Source organism: Hibiscus syriacus, unplaced genomic scaffold (assembly GCF_006381635.1).
Source record: "Hibiscus syriacus cultivar Baekdansim isolate YM2019G1 unplaced genomic scaffold, ASM638163v2 tig00111769_pilon, whole genome shotgun sequence".
In the NCBI taxonomy this organism is placed as follows: domain Eukaryota; kingdom Viridiplantae; phylum Streptophyta; class Magnoliopsida; order Malvales; family Malvaceae; genus Hibiscus; species Hibiscus syriacus.
The window spans coordinates 4354431-4373611 of NW_024063172.1; the positions used below are offsets into that span (position 1 = coordinate 4354431).

General features: G+C 31.2%; 1 pseudogene; it reads left to right on the plus strand.

The window, feature by feature from the left end:
• Positions 1-7059: 7059 nt before the first annotated feature.
• Positions 7060-14307, plus strand: LOC120169456 (annotated as a pseudogene).
• Positions 14308-19181: the final 4874 nt, after the last annotated feature.

The following is a 19181-nucleotide window of genomic DNA, read 5'->3' on the forward strand; positions in this document are numbered from 1 at the left end:
TAGTCGTATGGTTAATGATATATAAATATTTAAGTGTTTATAATTAAGTAAATTGATATATTTTGGTGTTTAAGTACTTATAAGTTTTGAATATGCATTTACACTTTGATATTTAAGTATTTATAAGATAATTTTATAAATATTCTGTATTTTTGTGAATTTCGGCTTTTTTGACGCTTCGTGTGCATAAAGCGAGCGCTTTCGCTTAGCGCTTAGCGTTTCGGCGTCTAGGACCCTAGGCGCTTTACGCTTTTTAAAACCAAGCTTATGATTGAACGGATCAGATTATGAATATGATTATTTTGTTATTTTATTAATGCCTGTAAAAGCTAAATGAACCGCTCTAAATCTTTAGGAGCTGTAAGGGAATGAGCATTTTCATAAGTATTGTCTTTGACAAATTGAATTTCATGCATATATCGACTTTGGCTGTACCAAACGTCCAAACCCTAGATTTTGAACCTATAGCCTTCCTAGAATACAATCTTTTTCTTCCATTGGCCACTGCTCAAGTTCGTATTTTTTTAACCTGTATTCTCTGTATCCAAATCCTCACATTTTTTGTGTGTTGATGATAGAGATGTGATCTGAACCTTTATAAAATGCAGTTGAAACACAAATATCATTGTTTATCTTCTTTAGTGTGGATAAAATGGTAACAAATTTCTAATACCATGAACCTATTTTCTTCTTACTGTAGATGGATGATTGTTGTTGGGATGTGCGGTGCTATTCATCTCCATGAAAATTCGACCAACCTTGTAGGACTTTGATGCATGTATTATTCTTGGACAAATGTGAAAATCCTATGTTATTACAACATTTGTTTTGAGCGTCTGGAAGTAGGTATCACATACCAATTTTTTTATTCTCTGAATAAGTTAAATACCTTATATCACCTGGTTTCATGTTTCTTTTTCTTCCTGTTTCTCCCTTGAATAATTTGTAGCTTATATGATCAAATGTGCTCCCATGGATAGCATTCTTAACTGAATAATAAATCAACCATCCTTGGTTTCAAGTAGAGTTGATATCTTATTGATGCAAAGTGAGTAATGCCCTGAACTTTAGCACTTTGTCCAACTTGGTCCCTAAACATTTTGTTGTCCATAGTGGCCTTGGAACCTGGCAACTTTTGGATATTGTGACACTTTGATAAAGAAACATATTTTTCTAAACAAAAAATCAAGTGATATGTCAGAATCACATCATTCAAAGGACCAAAGATTCAAGTTCCGTGACCAAGTTGGGAAAGTTGTCATGCACAATAAAGGTTTAGTGGGCATATTGTGAAACGTGGTCAAGTTTAGGGGGGCAAAATGTGATATTAGAGTAGTACGATCTCCATGAATTTTCAATAGCGTCAATGTCAACTCTCATTTAGTTGATTTCCGAGTACTTGAAGTGAATATCCTTTTGCGGCATAATTAAGACTCTTGAGGCTATTCGTCCCACCATTAAGCAAAACATTGCCTTTTCTTTCCAACTTGAAATTTACATAGGTGGTAATTGGTTAAGCAACAACAATTAACTAATCCAAAGGCCAACGCATCTCCTCCCACAAGATATGGCATATAAGAGATTGCTGGGTTGTCACGTTATGCTGGTGCGCCTAAAACACAAACGGGAAAACATGGGGATGATATCCCTCTTTATTATAGAATTGCGTAATACAATAATTGTATTAAATAATTTCTCTTATAAAAGGAAAGTCTCATTATTGTAAAATACCTCACTTGTGCTAATTAAACGATAAAACTTCAACTTAACTATTCCTACGCATGGATTTAAAATAATTTATTTTTCAAGGGAAATATGATAGATTGGTATTTTAAATGTCACATATGTTTATGTACTTAGGGACAATTATAGCTCGAATCAGGTTATTTTTTATTGATTCGAGTTTTTGTCTTTCATATGTTACTTGATTTTATCCAAATTTAAAAAGTTTCATTAACTCAAAATTTAATTTAATTTTAAGTAAATTTACGTACTTGATATGGTATATATAATTTATTTATTAGATAAAATAGAGATTTAACTGAAAAATATATAGACAAAGATTTTATTAATTATTTTAAATATATGAGAATGAGATACTTGTACAATTATTCTCAAGTCAAGTTAAATTTTTTTTATCTTAAACTTAAATTCGATTTGATATAGTTCTTAAAAAAAACTCAATCTAATATAATTTTGACTCAATTTTTTTTAAAAAAAGACAATCTCATAAAATTGAATTAAGTTAAAATTTATTAGATTCGATTTTTTTAATATGTGGTAAATATAAAGTAATATATGTTCAAAGATAATTTTAACCTCTTGATATTGAACACTCACACTTTTAACATTCTCGATGCTCAAATCTAAATCTTCAAGAAATAATAATATTTTTTTACTACGAAGATAATTTATTTCATGCTATATTCTAATCTTATGTTTATCCGGATGTATTGGAATTAAATTTTCCATAAGAAATACAATACATCACATACGTTTGGGTTAATAATAATCCACCCGGCTCCATGTGTATTCAATTGATAAATGGATAAGACTCACTGAGGTCATGATGACTCGACATCCCAATAATAAACAAAGATTTAAACAATTATAGGTCAAACTGTACTTTTGGTCCCTTTGCTATTCTCACATTTAAGATTTAACTATTGTATTTCAGTTTGATATATATCAAATTTAACATAATTTCATTATTTTATTTCAGTTTTTCCATTAAGTGTCATTTTCTAAGCACACAAAAAGAAATTTATTTCAACGTAATGAGTTGGAATGAAGATTTTTCTAAAAAGTTGTGGCTTAATGGACAAACTGATGATAGAAAATGACTACATCTAACTAAAGTGTAAGGACTAGGTTCTAAATTTGAGTATAGACAAGGACTACAACTAAAGATTCGACCACCAATTGTGTAAACTGTAAGGCTTGATAAAGTAAAACAGGGGATCACTTGCAGAACAACGACCCATATGAAAACTAGAAGTCCAAGTAGACAGAGCCAGAAGTGCAGCATCAGTGGTTGGTGGCGGCGGGTCGGTCACAACTTTATCATAGCTTGTGGCTAAGCCTAAACCCGAGAATGGCAGTTGGCAGACCAGAATTTATATTCTATAGTTTTTATATTTAAGCGTAAATTATGCGTTTAGTACCTAAACTATCACATTTGATCCATTTTAATACCAAAACTTGCATTTTTCAAAACTATGTCTAATATTTAGTTTTTGTTTCATTTTTAGTATCACGCTGAAAACTTAACGGCAGCATTTTTTTATGTGTAAATTACATCATTCAAACTATCTTTTCATTTCTAGTTTGGAAAGTTTAAATTTTTTTAATTTAACTACTCAACTTTTAAATTTCTCTTATTTTAATCACTCTAATTTATTTTATTAATAATTTTGTGACATGAATTTTTTATTTATTTTATTAATATATAAATAAAATATTTTTTTAAAAAGTGATTAATTATGAGTAATTTGAAGTTGAGTAGTTAAATAAAAAAAAGTAAATTTTAGTACCAAACTAGAAATGAAAAGATAGTTTGAATGATGTAATTTACTCATAAAAAGGTGCCACAGGCAAATGACCCATTAAGTTCTTAACAATGAGGTACTAAAATTAAACAAAAACTAAAAGTTAGGTATGATTTTAAAAAATTAAAAGTTTAAATACTAAAACATATCAAAATTGATCATTTAAGTACCAAATACCTAGTTTATTCTATATTTAAATATATCTAGAATTAACTTGGATTATTTTTTATGTGTTTTTTCACCTTTTCAAAACATGATATTATCTTTTATTTAATCTTATGATGTTCTTATTATGAATCATTGTTACCGTTGTTCATTCAATTTATTCTATTTGATTATCAAATATTCAGTAGAATACCCAACGTAAAATTAAATAGTAAAGAAACGTTTTAATATCAAATATTTTAGGATCATCACTCTATTTTGAAAAAAAAAATATTTGATAAAATATATAATGTAAATGCTTATAAACTCTCAAAGTTGTGCCAACTAGTATTGGCCCAAGTGGTTGGGATTCAAGAATTTGAGCTTGTAAGGTCAAGTTCGAATCCCACCACCGTTACTCTTGGTGGGCAATTTGTAGAGTCTTATATAAATCTCAATTGAGTCTTAGGTATGTCATGACCTTGTACTGGGTATATATATATATGTGTGTGCGCGCACGCGCTTTTTTTTAAATATATTTAGTATCATATCCGAATTAGAATTTAATCCTAAGATGATGATTAGCTAATAAAATTATTCAATGGATATGTTTTAAAATTTAAGGATCAACATAGAATATAGATTACAGTTTGAGGACGTCTTATGGAATTAACCCAAATTGATATAATAACACCACTATGATAGTCTACATTTAATTAGATAATCATCAAGCAAAGTCCAATTATATAAGAATCTAGGGAGTGCTTTGACTCTGCCGCTGCTCTTTTTCTTTTGTATTTCGACTTTCCTTGGGTTCTGTTTTTGTTTGGCGAGATAAGGCTTCTTTTGATTTGCAACGATGATGGAGCTGTTCGTGCTGGGGTGTACCGGAGTTGTGGTGTTCCTTCACGGAGCCAACTTCTTCTTCCATGTTCTTTCCCCAGCACCTCGCTGTTCGTTCTCTCAGGTTCGTTCATTGTTTTCAAAATTCCCAGAATCTGGGTATTATTATTTCATAAAGCAAGGTTCTGGGAAAAAGATCTCAAATTTCTTATTTTACAAGCTTCACCTGCTAAAACTACGTACCGGGTATTGAGTATTGATTCTGTCATCGGATCAAGGTTCAATCTAGCGTTACAATTAGTAATTTAGTGTCGTTGTTGTTGTGTTTATTGATTCTGATGTTTTAATTTATGATTTTGTTTGGTTCAGTTTCTTGGGATTTGTTGGGTGGTAGAACGAAGGGAGAAACCAGAGGTTGAGAGAGGATTCATTTCTCTGCGTGCAAGTTTTGAATGTGGATCATGCTTTGTAAATATTTGATTATAACTTGGATTTCGTAGCATATCAATGTGATGATAATCATGTACGGTTAAAACAAAATGATATCATCCAACCTATATTACTATTGTTCATGTTGAAATGAAGTCTGATTTTAAGTTTTTGAAGACGTGATGAAAATGTCCTGTTTGAGATCCAATCTTCTCGACTTGGCCGAAAGTGATATTTGCAGATCATCTACAGAATATGATAGCCGATGAAATTGGAATCTTAATATTTTGTTGAGAACGTTAACAAATTATTAAAAGAAAACGTTTAAATTTTCATAGACGATGGCCTTGTCTGGGTTCATCCGTGTGGAAGGTGATCATGAGTGAAGCAGAGGGAATGTTGCAGAACTTGGAAGCAAATCATTTGGTGTACCCTTAAACTAACATTATTTCTATAAGGAGAGTTTGGTGGAACAATGTTTTCATTACATAGAATTCAAGTGTCGCCAACTTACAATTGTTAACTAAAACTGATTAGCTTCATCAAGAGGAGGAGGCAGGTCCATTTCCACTCCTATATATACTCAGAGTTCCACACAGAAATAGAAATGGTAACTTGGATTATGGATTCAGATATTAAAATTATTATTTGGCACATTTAAAATAGCATTTTTTATATATTTCCATTTCTTATGCATATGTTTATTTGGTTTGGAGCCCAAATAGGATTAAATTGCAGGTTCTTCAAATTAGGCGGCCACTTGGACTGGATTGTTTTTGTTTTTGCATATGGCATGGCCCAATTTCAAGTACTCGGTCTCTTGGCATGCGTTCACCAACTGAAACACATGTAGATTATGGCCAGTTGTCTTTCTACTTCATTGAAAAGCACAATGCATTAGCGCTATTAATATCCTCAACAATTTCATCATACATAACTTCGACTCAAAAGTCTATTTGAAACCGTTAAGATGGATAGTGGAGTAATTTTGCTTAATGAAGAGCGTATATTGCACTCAAAGATTGAAGGGAGTGGGGGAAGATGCCTGTCGGGTGAGATCAATACTAGATGTCAGAGCCTACTCATGTGGCGTTTAGAGTGCCCACCAACACGCATAATTGGAACGAAAGAAACGTGTGAGATTTGATTGGGCGGTGTGCGAACATCATTCGGTCATTGCTAGCGGTTCAACAGGTGAATTTAAATGAAGGCGTGGCTTTAGCGGCAAAGTCGCTCGGCTCCTTAGCCAAACATGCCGACAACTTTTCAACTCACGCGCTTCATTTTCTCAATAGAAAATTATTCTATTGATCACTAAATTATTATCATTTTGTTTTAATCACTGAATTTGCTTTTGATGCATTGCATAATCAAATAATATATATTATATTAGTGATGATTTTATTGAAAAACTTAATAATCAAAATTAAACAACGATGATGATGCAGTGACTAAAACGATAATTTACCTTTATATCATTAAATTTTTAAAAGAACTAATATCAATATGCAATTTAATACATAAATTTGAATTTAATTATAAATATATTTTTTTGTAATTATATAATAATTTTTTTTATTTAATAGTAGAATTAAAAATTACATTAATTTCATATATTGAATTAATATAATAATTTGTATTTATATATAAATAGTCAATAATATATGTTGATAAGTATGAAAACAATTTATGAAAATTGGATTAAATTGTTTTTACAATATATTTATTGTATGAATATTTTGGATGCAATTTTTTTTTAAAGTAGAGTGTTGAATGGACGCGCCGGAAGATTGAATGAGAGGAACTCATACCACCGCACACAATCAACCGTAGTATAACTGCCGTTAGATGATCAAAATGATGATAGAGACAGATAGAATGATGTCTTCAAGACAACCCACAAGCCACTTAATCTACGTTTGCTTAAATTTACAAACTGCCATCATTCAGTCAAATCTAGTTGACTGTGCCACCTCGCTTCCTTCAATTCCTCGCAGATTCGTCCTCCCATATAAAAACTCTCCCTCCCGCCCTTCGTTACAAGCACAAACGAAAATCTCAACAAATTTCGTCACTTTCTTTCTTAAAACGGGGTAATTGGAGTCCATTAATGGCGCCGAGGGAAAAAAACGGCGGAAGTAAAGGGAAACGGCAACGGAGATAATAAAGAGGCTCATTTCAGAGGTGTACGGAAGCGTCCATGGGGTCGTTACGCAGCTGAGATCAGAAATCCAGGGAAAAAGAGCCGTGTTTGGCTAGGAACTTTCGATACGGCTGAGGAAGCCGCCAGGGAGTTTCGCGGCGCCAAGGCGAAGACTAATTTCCCCCCTTCCCGGTTAAATTCTCAATATTGGAGGTAATTATAACAATAATGATAGAAACAACAATCAGAGCTCTAGCCAGAGTAGCACGGTGGAATCATCGAGCCGTGAGCCGACGTCACTCAAGGTCGATTGTTCCCCTTTAGATCTCAACCTCGGAAGCGGGGTGGTTGCCGGATACGGATCTTCCGCCTTTCAGTTCCCTTTCGGGAAAGTTTCGCCAGTCGTCGGTGTTTTCGCCAGTCGTCGTTGTTTTCGCCAACGGCGTTCCGGCTGTCGCGGCGTGTCCCCACGTTTTTTACTTCGATGCGTTGGCTCGGCCTAATGTTGTGAAAGGACTACAATTCCAAGTATTGAGATTCGACCATCGTGATTGTCATGAGACGTTCAACGGTGAGGTACAGAGCGACTCATATTCATCGTCCATCATCGATCTATACCACCACGAAATCAAACGGCGTCCGCTTCTCAATATAGATCTTAACCAACCTTGTAACACCCTACCAGTACGACACAATTGATCGATTTAAGGTACTACACAGAATTACTTAAGATGCTACACGAAATTATTGAAGTGGCTGATTAATTTTTTTTTATTTTTTTAAATTAAAATAAATTAATAAATAAAATCTTTACAATGAGGAGTTTCAAATTAAAATATTTATATTTTATAAAAATAATACAGATTGTTTTACTGAAATCAAAATTCAACTTAATAATAAAGCTTTTAATTATAAATGTCATTTTAAAAATACTGAGACGTACTCTAAATCTGCAATGTTCTAAATTGAGTTTTGGTTTATTTACTGCTCCTCACCTGCTGAATTTTACTGACATGTCCACGGAAACAATCCTAAGGCTGAGTTAAATACACTAATAACTAAAACATACTAATTGTATATCACTGAAATACTAGTTATTAAGTTTACTAATATGATATGCTAAATGAGGATATTCACTCTCTACACAACTGTAGACATCATGATACAACTGAGGGATTACTGCATCTCACTGCTCACGTACTCTTTTAGTCTACTAGGATATAGCCCCCGGAATTCTACATCGGATATCATATTCGTGACAAACCAACTTCTTGCGAGTGTCAGGCCTCAGTTTTAAGGACTGCATCTATACTTCGACTCCACCAGTTTTTCTAAGGAATTGGGTGTCCGAATCGTTTCCTAAGCATCAAACAAGACTAGTATTATTTTTCCTTAATTATTTGATTTCTACGTTTAATTAAACATTAATTATGTTCTCACTTGTAGTCTTATTTGGTGATATAAAGAAGTGTTGAGGTGCTTCGAGTCTAAATCTCTCGAAAATGAACTTTTTGACCCAAAACAAACTGAAAGTATCGATTCTAGCCAATAATATCGATACTCCCGTAAAGGTTTCAATATTTTATATAAGTATTGATACTTTTAAACATTCTATTATGCCTAGTTTCGATACTTCCTAGGAGTTTCGAAACTATGACCTAAAGTTTCGATACTCTTGCCCAGAAAACACGATTTTACCCATAAACGAAGAACATGTATCGATATTAACCTTATAGTATCAATACTCTACCTACATAAATCATAAAACAAGCACGATAAACTCTATTTTTCAATCCCAATGACCCTAGCGAGGTCCTCAAACATTCTTAAAGTCTTATATGATATTAGAGAGCATGACCAAGACTTAAAATATGTTGAAAAATTAAACATAAAACCTATCATGGAATGTTAATAAACAGATCATATTCAACTTTCAAAAAACTTTTTTCTAATGATCCTACAACTGGTATGGAAAAGCTAATAGTGTATTACCTGGATTCTTTAGATGCTATAATCTATCTCAAACAACTAGGAATCCACCTTTCTTTTACCCTTGGCTTCTGAACTCTCTTCAACCTCTTTCGTTGACAACATATTTGAAATGAGTTATTTACTCAACTAGAGGCTGAATAAAACTTAAATACATTCCTTATAACTCAAATCTTTTTTAAAATGGCTTGAATCACTTAATTTCTTAAAACCCATAAAAACCCATTTTTGAAAATATAAATCAAATCTTAAGATTAAAAGCTGTAATGGAAACTTATGAGATGAAGAATATGTTTCTTACCTTGATTTCTTCAATTTATGCTTGAAATCTCAAGGGCTCTCACCTCTTTGTTTAACTGTGGGAGAGGAAAGGAAAAAAGAAGCTTGAAATCTCAAGGGCTCTCACCTCTTTGTTTAACTGTGGGAGAGGAAAGGAAAAAAGAAGAGGATATATTTTTAGGCTGATTATTTTCATGGAATTCTCTGGAGAAGAAAGGTTTCATTGCCCTTGAAACAACTATTGATAAATTACATTTCTAGTCCTTCTTACTTTAACTCACCTTTAAAAACATCACTATCCTTAGCTTATTGGGCCAATCTAAGCCCAATACCCTTAAGGATTGGTCTAATTTAGTTTGAAAAATATAATGGGCTCTATTGACGGGTTTCGGATTGATCGAAATTACTGACTCGAAAATCAAGGCATTACAAGCCTGCCATCGTCGATGTCTAGAGCCGGAAAGCACTAATTTTTTATTTGTCGCGTTTAAATTATTAATCTTTTTAGCCTAAAAAACCACATTTATTTAAATAAATAAAACCCCCGGCAGAATGTTAAAAATTACGCGAGAGCGACCGTAAATACTTAATGAAGAAGTTGATCTCCCCTTTTTTGCAACAGATAAATGTTAGTTTTTGTCTGTTGTTTTTAACTATTTCCTGTATTTTTTTTTTCGGATGAGTTAACGTAAGATCAACTTCTTCGGACATATATATATATATATATTGAAACTTAAATCATGTTTTAATGTGTAATTCAGTACTTAAAGTATTGATGTCTAGTTAAGTATTTTAATTTAATTCATTGATCCAAATTGATATTTGTTTTCTACTTTCTTATCTATGATAAGAATCAATTTGAATCATGAAGTATCAAATGATTAAACATAAAAGTTATATTTAAATATCTAATTAGGAAAACAAGGTTCAATGCGGTGATTAGCTAAAATGTTTAATTGAGTAATCTAATGCGATTGGGGGATTACTACGTATAGATCTGCCAATTGGGTTCCATTGTGATTTGGGTAATTTGTTCTTTGGATACAAATCCATTGTTTGATGAATTGATAAGGTAACAACTTTCTTATTTTGCGAGTTACCCTATTATTTCGATGAACAGGATTGTGTGCTGGTAATTCCCCACCTTTGAAAGACACAGATTAACCGATTCCTCGTAGGGATAATGAACTCGAGATCCGTGATTTGAATTGCACGTGTTACCGTCCGATCCTTTTGAATCCGTATGTCTACCGCTATCCAAAATCCTAATCATTCTACTGAAAAAAATTAAAAGGAGGCAAGACCGGGTCCCACGAGGGCGCCACCGCTGTTAGTGGGAAGTGTGGAAGCGCGGCTGCCGCTTTTTCTCTGTGGGGTCCGGTCTTCTGTCGTCGATGCATATGAGGCTCATAGTCAAAGATTTCGCTTTCCCCACAATTATTGATTTCTTATAATAAAATATAGTTTCTTTATTATAATACATACTCGATTATGTCATACGGGGCGATTTTTTTCGATATATCATCAGTGGTCGATAATGTTATTGATCTAACACCTGTCAGATTATATTTTTTGATTTAATACCCTTAATAGTAAAGCGCGTCTCTTGTTTCGCGTTATACGATGATTTGACGCCACGTGGGGTATAGCGCGCCCCCTGCACCGCGTTATACGGTGAGCTGGCGCCACGTGGGTATAGGGCGGCCCCTGCAGCGCGCTATACGCCACGTAGGGTAAGCGCGGATCAGGTACTGCGCTATACCTTTACTCCTGACATAATTTTATATAGCGCGGGGTAGGTACCGCGACATACCTTTAAACATAATTTTATATAGCGCGGATCAGATATCGCATTTTGTATAACTTTCCTCGCTATAAATATCATTCTCCGCCGGTTAATTTCTCACATCTCTCATATCAACTTATAAATTAATACAACAATTCCATCAACGACTCAATAATTCTGGCAATCTTCTCATATTTTATTTAGAAGTTCGTGCGATTTTTCGTTATAAGGTAATTTTGTTATAATTTTTTTATTTATTGTTTATTATGATTATTTGAAAAAAATATATACTAATTATTTTCAATTAATTTTGTGTTTGTAAAATTGGAAAGCGGGAGCATACGTCGAAATAGTTTTGCGGTGCAGGTAATAATAAAATTATATTATTTAATTTATTTATGTTGATGTGTAAAAATTTTATTGTGTTATATGTTCGTTCATATATAATTTATTAAATCGGGTTTGTTTCATTTATTTTTTTTACATATTTAATAGTGTCGCACTTTTAAACTCAAATAATGGCGTAAATTTTATTGCGATATGGATATTAGAGAAAGATCTAGACAAGACAGAAGATGTGGGCATTGTAGAAACCCATGACACACTAGAAAATATGTCCACTTCTGTTGTCATCAAGTAACAATTGATGAGGAAATGATGTATTTTATGGTCAAATAATAATTCTTCTACTTTAATTTGCATTTACTTCAAGTTAATGTCATTTGATAATCACCGATGAAGATTAAAAAAATAAACAATCACTGCAGTATGCATGCCCGTGCATACATCTTAATCTCTCCTTAGAGGCGTCTGCGCTCAACTCCCGAAAATTGGCATCTAACCATTTAACGGTATCCTACCTCCGATAAAATTTTCCGGGACACGTCCTAGACTATCCCGACACAAAGCAGTTCAAGAACCGGAAGCTATCATCCATATCACATCTCCATCCACCGGAAGCCTCAGGTGCATAGAAATATCCTCAAGCGTGATCGTGCACTCTCCGCACGGAAGATGGAATGTGTGGGTCTCTGGCCTCCACCGCTCTACTAAGGCAGAAATTAGGTCTGGCTCTATCTTACAGTGACCCTGATATCTACCTATATAACTGAATCCAGCCTCTACTAAATATGGCAAGACACGACTGGTATCACTAACTTAAGATTCCTAATAAAAGGATCTAATACACGTCCTTCTCCTAAAATAAATAATTACAAAAATTAATTCTTAATCTAATAATCATGCATTAAATGAATCAACTAATTATTACTAATAATTTAAATTAAATTAAAACATTAAAATGTTACCGTATCGGCAAAGTGTCGAGATATTTAATTCTTAATCTAATAATCATGCATTAAATAAATAACTAAATATTACTAATAATTTAAATTAAAACGTTACCGTATCAGCAAAGTGTAGAGATATATGATTTCTATCTGAGCGAAGTAGACTGCATTCCATTATATATCAGCAAAAGAATTATATTAGTAAATATTAAATAAAGTAAAAACATAATAGTAAAAATATTATAAAATATACCTTAAAAAGAGAGTATTTGAGAGAAATTAGAGAATTTGAGAAAATTTAGTGTGATAAAAGTGATTGAGGATGTGGATATTTATAGGGAAGATGAGGACGTGAGTAATTAGGGGTATAGCGTGCCCCCTGCACCGCACTATACCCCACGTGTCAGATATATAGGTATAGCGCGCTTCAGGGGCCGCGTTATACCCACGTGACGCCAGCTCACCGTACAGCGCGGTGCAGGGCGCGCTATACCCCACGTGGCGCCAAATCATCGTATACGCGGTGCAGGGGGCGCTTTACTGCTAAGGGTGTTAGATCGGGAAATACAGTCTGACCGGTGTTAGATCGATAATATTACCGGTCACCGATGATATATCGGGAAAATCGCCGCCATACGGCTAACGTTCATTTTGTGGATTATAAACTATAAAATAGGATAAATTACCTATTTCTTTTTATTTTTATTTTTTAATTATTTTTAAGGATAAATTATACATTTAGTATTTAAACTATTAGTTTTGATCTGATTTAGACCTAAACTTTTAATTTGTTCAAAATCATACTTAATAGTTAGTTTTTGTTTCATTTTAGTACTCACTATAAAAAAATCAATGTGTTTAGTATGTAAACTATCATTTTTTTATGTTTAGCACCTAAATTTTCAAAAAAAATTCAAAACGTATCGTTAAATTTTGCAATGATGTTTTAAAATAAAACAAAAATTAAACTTTATGTATAATTTTAAAAAATTAAAAGTTTAAGTATTAAAATAGATCAAAACTGATAGTTTATGTACTAACTGCATTATTTATCCTATTTTTATATCATATTTAATATTATCATTTGCTTTCATAATAATCAATTGTCATTAAAAATTTACAATGATCTTTAAATATATAGTTTTTTTATTTTTTATTTATATATCATTATTCTTTTATTGTTTTAAATTGATTTTATTCAACCGATATAAATATAATGATATAAAAATTAAAAATATTATAAAATATCACATTATAATTGTTATAATTTTTTAATAATAGATTATCAAAATAAAAATAAAATGCAACGTTATATATATATATACATTTAAAAATAAATAAGTGACCAAAGAAATACACAAATGAATGACCAAACAAATAGTTTACCCTAAAAAATTATCCATACGTGTTTAGTTTCTAGAAAGATAACGTGGATGTATAGTACACATTGAATTACTTCACGTTAATTTCATCAAAGTTTGAAATTATGAGTTAATTAATTCATACATTTTTATAATTTGATATTAATAAAATTTCAATTAATTTTTTTGTTAATCTCATTATTTGTTTTGGTGTTAAAGTCTAACTTGGATTTTGATAGAAAATAAAATGAATGTCGAAAGGTCATTTTAAAATAAATTTGGATTTGATTCATAAAAACAGAAATTAACAAAGGTTAGGAAGCGTTGATGATTTGCATAAAGCGATGGCTGCCGACAGATTCTTGTAGCCAGGGTGCGGGTCCCAGAACGTTCTTATCTGTCCAAACTCCGTAGAGAGTGTTTGGACATTGAAATGGAGGGGCCTGCTACGTCAGGCAGCAACGGTGGCGCTGATGACGAAGTGTTTAAGTGGTGACGGTGGGAGTAGGTGAAGTGTTAGAGAAAAAGGAATCACAAACAGTTTGCGTATTGGGCTCTTCATACGTTTCATCAACTCCAGTAGCGGATTTTGTTTTTCTTACTAAATTAACAAGTTTTTTTTTAAAAATAAAACATTTAATTTTATTTAATTCTTGACTTGAAATATACTTTCTCTAATTTATGCATCCTCGTATTTAACATTGTAAAATATATTTACAAAAATAATTATTATAAATTTTGTACTAAATTCAAACTAAAATAAAATAATCACACAAAATATAACAATTAAACTCAAAATAAAATAACTAAACTCAAATAACGAAGATTGGGTGGGCAATCGTTGCCGATTACGCAGGCATCTACTATTATCTGACAATTGCTTTTCAGTCCCTCGATGCTTTAGTCATTCAAAATAGGGACTCCCTACATTTCCAAGTAGTATTATTTTCAGTCATTTCTTAAGTTGAGTAAAATATATTTAAATAATTGTTGTTTCAAAACGACAAGGGACTGGTCGTGGGTCATTTGAGAACGCATCTAACAAAATTACTCCAACATTTATATAAATATTCACTTTCGTCTTAATTCATTTTTTGGCATTTAAATTTAGTATTTTATTTTTTATTCAAATATTTTATACTAAAAATATATTATATTTTTCACATATATTTAAGTACATAACTATGATGTACCGCATCATTTATAGTAATAATGTGACATGTGTCATTTCATTTAAAGTAATAATACAACATTTTATATTCTCAATTATGTATACGTAAAAATATCGCGTCAACAACATACGTTGACCATCAGTCAATTAACAATTTTCTTCTAACATGAAATATTTTGATCGAAAATTAAAATAATAAGATCTAAAATATTAAAAACAATAACAAAAAATGACAATTTTTTAAATATTAAGGGATAAATTTGTATAATATAATCCTGATTAATTATAATATTGTCATGTAAGATTTATATCTTTTTATAAAAAAAAGATAAAAAATTTAAAAATATTAAAACAAATAATTTTAAAAAATAATTTTATAATATTATGATATGACATATCATATCACTTAATCGAAATAAATTGTTTAATTTAATAATTACTATTAAATTTTTGAAATTTAATTGTTTGAAGAAAAACAAGAAATTTAATTATATTTTTAAAGTTCGAGGGTTTTGATACCTTTAAACCTCATAAGAAAAAGAATTAATGTTTCAATGTTGATGATGATAATCTCATTAAAAAAATGTAGAGAGACTAATACGCTAACTTTTGTAGAGTAAAAGGATGAAATGTCTAAATAGAGAAAAAGATAAGTGAAAAGACACGTCAGCGTAGGTGGTTTTGCATTTTGTTCACGACATTGCCTTAGTGACGAAAAGAGGTATTCGTTGAAAAGAAATATTGTAATACTCTATTTGAGTCTGAGGTGTCACATCAATTTTTAAAACTCTTGTTCAAAATAATAAAAAATTTCTGTTAAAGAAAGCTTCATATTATTTCATCATAAAAATTTACAAACTTATCAGATCATATACTATTCAAATTATTTATATTACATGCTAACTATATCTAAAAGAATCAAATATATATTAAACATTTCTTTTCTGATCTGAAACGTTTTAAGGAAGATGCTAACATGTCTTGCTCCTCTTAGATTCTCTTCTCGCTTCTATAACCTACGTGTGAAACAATCACACGCTAAGTCTATGACTTAGTGAGACATAATTAAATTTACTATAACATATCATTTCTAATTGCTATTATGCATACTTCATGTAAACTTCATAAACTATGGAATGCATTATGTATCAAACATAACTACAAACATATGCATATCAATTCTTTATCTTTATTATAATTCTTATCATTATCATTGATTTCTTTGATCATATGACCCTTTACTCACCATGCATACACATCATATAGCACATATATAACTATATCAATTCACCAACGTATCATCATGAGATTTCTCTAACACACTTAACATTAACAAACATACATATCATGTATAGTGTATTTGTTATTATCTCTTGATTAGCCCATGTACATTGTGAGAACTGTAGATATGTGAGTCTATTGAGGTTGTGCATTAATACTATCACCAAAGCTCATATAAATGCACCGAAGTACCACGTAAAATTGCACTGTAGTGCCGCGTAGAAATGCACTGAAGTGCCATATAAGATTATCCCTAAGGACCACGTAGAAAATTCCTTAAGAATCATATACATATGTCAATGATCAAGTATGTGTCTCAAAAGACCTCACACATGTTCCAAAGAATACATATATGTCCCGAAGGACAGCGTAGGCCCTCGACTCTTGGCATGCCAACTATACCTCTAGCTCTCATGTCGCATAACATGGACATTAATATTTATGTTGTCACACATTCACATATACACGTAGTCTCATAGTTCTTTCACACAGTTCACTGTCATATAAATCACATATCATAGATATGTGTAGACACATGGTTCACTTACACGTAGAACATTTTCATATGATTCACATATCACAGAGCTTATCACATATAATTATATTTTTTTTCATATAATTACATAGTCATATAATATTTCATATGATCTCATAGGTCATATCACATAGATTCTTATTGCATATTTTATATTATATTCTTATACCACTAATTCATAATATAATTTAGGTCAATATTGATTAACTTATTTTACTCTTTCACTTATTCATATAATTTCATTACACCACTTTCTATAATTTATTACAACATCATGCACTCATTTTTCCTATAATTGATACATTAAGGCCATATAATTTATATTTCTAATTCCTATAACATCCTCATATGATTTCAAGTACTTTGTACTATACTTCATATCATATAAAAAATCTAACAGTTTTAGATCATTGTTTCATTTAACATAACGACCTTCCCATATTACTTATCTAACATATTCATATACTCATGTCACATAATAATTTCACCTGACTATATCTTATGTTCATTTCAGACTTAAATCATATAATATCTAAGTCTCCCTTATATAGTTTACGCTACATATTCATAGAATCTTATTTGAATCTTATAGGTGATTGTTATTTATCTTATCTCATTTCCCTTTTATCAGTTACATGATTTATTACACTAACTTTTTCAATAACATATAACTTATATAATTTATTTCACAATATTTAAATACTAGTTTACTCTATTTATTTAATTCCGTTTCATATAATACCTATAATCTTTCTCATAGGGATTTTATAGTTCTTCATTCGATAATTCCTATATCATAATTTCCTTTAAGTATATCACACTTCCTATAGTGCTTATCCTATAGGTTCATATCATCATTATGTTCATGTCCCCTAATATATATATATATATTATTATTCTCCTAGAGTCACCTAATTTATTATCTTCCGATTTATATTCGGTTCTCTTGAATATTCTCATAATCACATATCTTCATGACTTATCACTTATGTGTAGCTTACATTTCATTCTTATATATCATAATGACCATTGGCTTAATTATTCTGTAAATAGAATATACCTACATGCCTTTTCTTTTATAAGCATATCATTACATAACTTATTTTATGCTTTCCCATTAATATATAATAATATTTTCATAAATCATGTATCACACACAAAGTATGTCAACATATAGCACATATAATCATATCAAACCATGCTCATGTTCATTACTTCATGCATTCTACTATAGGAAATAGACTCATCGCGAGTCATATTTCCATTATCACAAGATACCAAAAGTATGCACTCACCTGGCCTCACTAGTCAATATCGATATCTTATCTATTCCCCCCGATCGATCTTACTTGTCAATGTTTTCAGAACTCATTTATGCTCTGTATCTACACAATTATACATTTTAAGGCAATTATTAGATACCTACACCTTGTAATTCGATACTAACAGCTTAAACGAACTTAATAAATCAATATTCACATTTTTCTTTAGGGGGTATCGATACCCTACTGTGGGGGTATCGGTTCCCCCATGACATTCTGTAATCCTGGTTCGTTTGAGGGGGTATCAGTTCCCCCTTGAATGGGTACCGATTCCCCTAGTCCAGAAATCACATTTTCATTCAGAAAATTACTTCATTTCAACTTAAACACTTCATATTCCAACCCCTTTTATATACTAAACTCAAACACACATACTTAAGCCCATTTGTACTCATTTATCCCATCTTAAATCTCAAAATCCTATCTTTCATATGGAATTCAAGAATCATACTAAATTTTCTACTTGTTCTAAATTCAATTCCATCACTCCATATCTTTTAATTAAGTTGACGACAAGACAAATTTATCTTCCAATTTGAGTAATGAACTCTATTCCAAAATTTCATTCAAAAACTCTTAATCTTTAATCTCTCCTAATTCCACCATCCTTTGTTTTTAAGATGATTTAAGCTTTCCTTAAGCTTAATTATCACCCAATGATCATAACCAAATCTTAAATTCAGCTAAATATCAACCAACAAGAGATCTTACCTTTGCTTATGGCTTCACGGTGGAGAAGAAGAGAATGAAGAAGAGAAGTCTGTAAACTTTCTCACATTTTCCACGTTTTATAATACTCAAAAAAATCTTTCCCATAAAAAGACCATTTTTCCCTTTAATTCATTCATCTTTTCTATTTAATCCACTATTAAAATTATTTACTTAAATCCTGAAACTTTTAATTTATTTCTAAATTGAACACAAAACTTTCAAAATTCCCATTTTAGTCACTAATCGGATTTTGGGATATTACAAATATATTGTTTTGTATTAAAGTGAGATTATTATTGATTATAGTATTTTGTTCAAGAATGTTTTCAAGGTGTTACTTGAGATTATTA